Here is a 3,815-nt window from a genome sequence, read left to right on the forward strand (position 1 = left end):
GGTCACTTGCCAGTCATTCAGGTCAAGTAACGCCCATTGCACACTGGCATTCCAGAGCAACGCTGAACTAATTGAAAAGTAGAGTTCACCTCAAAGTGGAGTGCCGTGGCCCAGTGGTTACAGTGTCTGACTCGTGTGCCGTGGTACGTGGGTTCGAACCCTGACGGGGAACATGATCTTTGAGTTCTTGGGCAAGACACTTTACTAAACTTGCCTCTCTCCACCCAGGAGTATAAATGGGTACCTGTGAAGGTAGAGACCACATTGTGTAGATCTCCAACTGCTGCAGAAAAAAAACTGCTCTCATTGCCTGATGAGCAGGTTTAATAATTGTGAAGTGCTTGGAGACCGTTGGTATAAAGCCCAATATAAGCACCATGTTATTATTATCATTAAAAATTAGAAATGACTTCACACACAAAATCAACAGTCTTTCAAGATCTAGTCAATGGAAAATTAATAATACAAAGTTCCCGTGTCTGAAACCAAATTCTAGTTTGGTCGACCCGAGCCATTCAAGTGGTTCGGCATGACTCTGAAATGCCGGTTGGAAAGGGTTGTGTAAAGCTATGAGCTTCGTGCACTAATACCCCCTCGACGAAAGGAAAGGGGATAGTTGGGGAAGACCACACAGAGAGACAGTCAAACGCATTGCTGAAGACACTATGGGCGTTTTCGAATCCCTGTTCTTGACAACACTCGGGTTAACCCGACACGAGAACAGCGGTCTCGAATGTGACGAACAGACCCAAGAGGGCGTTCGCGGATCGAATTTTTCACTCCCCGGTTGATGGAGGGTTCGGCGAGGTGCAGCTTGAACAAAATGGCGGACTGTGCAGATTGTCAAGTTGTTTGTGTGTTGTTTTTTTTGCTAATACCCTAATGATTGGAATAAGAATACCATTTATAGTGCAGGTCTGCAATTTCATCCCCGCATGTCCGGTTTTGCAACAGTCGTCCTCGTTCATTTGGAATAGGCCTAAGTACAAATTCAGACGATTGTTGGCCATTTTGCATTGCTTTATATCGATGCGACACGCACCCGCGCGTTCGTAACAATCAGCTCGAGAACACGTTCTCGTGTTACACGCGTGTTGTCAAGAACAGGGATTCGAAAACGCCCTATGGGCTCCGTGCACAAGTACCCCTTCAACGGCCAGAAAAGGAGAGTTGGGGGAGACCCAGACTGGTTCCTGGTCCATCCACTGCCTATTTCGAATGATCCAACGTTATTGGGGTGGGGATTAGTCTGGGAGACCATCGCAAGTTAAATTAGAACGTATTCACGCCCCGACGACGCCTGACGCTCACGCACAAGGATGCTATGGCTTAGGTTTTTGCACATTCAGGATAAATAAGTCGTGCGTACTTTGCGCGCAAACCAGTACAATACGCACACGCGATGTCCCGTCCAAGGGGCTCTAAGAAGTTGTAAAAATGCGCCCTCTTTTGTTAGCGCACGGAGGCCATGGCTTTGTGTACATTCAGAATAAATTAGTCGTGCACTGCTTCGCGCTATACGTGGGCAAACCCTCTGTTGTTTGTGCACGGAGCTCATTAACATGTCATTTTTTATCCCCTGTTACTTAGATTGACTTGACCACAACTCTGCCCTTCCCAATAGATGGGAAAATATATACTTTTGTAGGACATAAACAAAAAGCAGACCTAAAGCTGTAAATAGGGGACATTTTTCCTATAGGTTGAAGATACCTGGTATTCCTATTACAATGTTCATAACCCCATCCACCTCCATGCCTAGTCCAAGGTTATGTTACACCTCCAGATTCTAGATGTGGAATATTCCTGTCTGTGCAGCTTTTTAATCTACATAGTGTATAGGGATCTGAAAGTCCACCTTGTTCCCAGTGTGGTACTGAGAAGGTTGAAGAAAATGTCGGTGTAATATTATACAACTAATGAATGTTTATGAGTGCAATGGTGAGAATATTTTCATGAGTTGGCAGATTGAATGTTCTATTCAACGAGGCAAATCGAGTTGAATGTAACATTCCATCTTTCAAAGAATGAAATTATTCTCAACATTGCACGAATGCAAAACATTCATTTTTTGTTTTATATAACATCCAAATAGATCTTGTCATTCAATTGGAGGATAAAACTTTAAGAACGAACAAAATTCACAAAATTGTATCATATCCACTTCTTTTTTTCCAGCTTGTTCAAGGTTTAAAACCAAATCATTGACAATAATGAAAATTGACATGGTAAGTTAAACATTATTCAAGGCAATTGCATCAACTTCAAAGGCAACTTTTCTACTGCTATAACACATGCTATGGTCTGAATAGCGCAAAGATCGTATAGCGCCCTGCCGCTGCGCGTAGCGTGCAATAGACCAAAAGGGATGAGATGAAAATGCACTGTGAATGGAACCAAAAATGCACGGTTATGACGTAGGCCGTGCAATGGTTCGATTGATAAATGCCGCATGACCTACAATCCTCCAATCAAATGACAAGGATTTACTTGGCTGTTGTATAAAATGTTCCGTTCCATGAGGTGAATGGAACATTGCATCTGTCACCTCATGAAATTGTTCTTTCCATCGCACGAGTGTGAAACATTCATTATTTGTTTAATGCAATACCTGAATGAATCCTCGTCGTCTGATTGGTAATTTGTAAACTGGTACTTTGAAATGTACAGCATCAGAGTCATCAGAGCTGTGTTGTAGTGCAACCAATAGTGTGACTGTGGAATGGAAGTTCTATTCACTAAGGAATAGACCTTTTGTTTTTCAGGGCGGCCGCAGCTTGAGTTGGGACGAATAATTCGATCACACATGATCAATGAACCACCAATCCAATGATGGGGATTTTTTCAGGCATTGTGTAAAACTTTATATTGCTGGCATCTCACTCTAAAAGACAGGTGGGAAAGATTCAAGCTCAATTTAAATTTTATTTCCCTTTTGTGAGGGATTTTTAATTCAAGTAAGCATGCAGCAATTTATATCATTATCCAGATCTAGATTCATCCTGATGTGCCGCAGGGGAAGCTGCATGTCAGTTGGCGCTGTGTACAGAGAGATTTTTCCTTAAATGACTGGACAAAAAAAATATCCAAACGTTTCATCTTTAGCTATTAATTTCATGTTGAATGATTGTGAAAACTTGCATGCAGTGAAACTGTGGTCTGGTCTTTGATACAAAGCTAATCCAAAAGACGGAGATTTTTCTGTGAGATTATCAGCATTGAAATTCGCCCCAGACTCCATTACTTAGAGGTAACGAACGGAGTGGGTGCAGGGTGCAGAACGCATCAGCATGAAGAACTATTACGACATATATTTTTTAATTTATCTCAAGTCTGAATGGTATTAGTGGAAGTAGAGTTTGCATGAATCTTTTATCTCTAAAGATCTGACCCAGTTAGGATACAGTTAATACAAATAAAGCATGGTTTGAGGGTTGATAGTCGATACTATTTTGTGTGGTTATTGCAATACTGAGGTATTGGAAGTCGCAGGAACTATTTAGTTAACTTCCAATTCCGAGGAGAGCTGATATCGATTTCCACCCAAAGCAAACCATGTTTGATTTGTTTGACTATATCTCATACATATTCACTGAAATTTCTTAAAAACTGGTTTCACATCAGTTTTCTCAGCAGAACGTTGCTGTGCGTGTGCCCCAAACTTTTCATGAATCTAGGGGGATGTTCGCATGGGCATGCGAAAATTTTTGCGCTAGTTCCACGATAGCTTCGTAAAGCACATGCATAGTAGACTACCATACGAGTAACCCGTGCGATAATCAACTACCCCTGCCTATTTGACCTGTGCGCGACAC

Source organism: Patiria miniata, unplaced genomic scaffold, assembly GCF_015706575.1.
Source record: "Patiria miniata isolate m_02_andy unplaced genomic scaffold, ASM1570657v1 HiC_scaffold_3, whole genome shotgun sequence".
Classification (NCBI taxonomy): Eukaryota; Metazoa; Echinodermata; class Asteroidea; order Valvatida; family Asterinidae; genus Patiria; species Patiria miniata.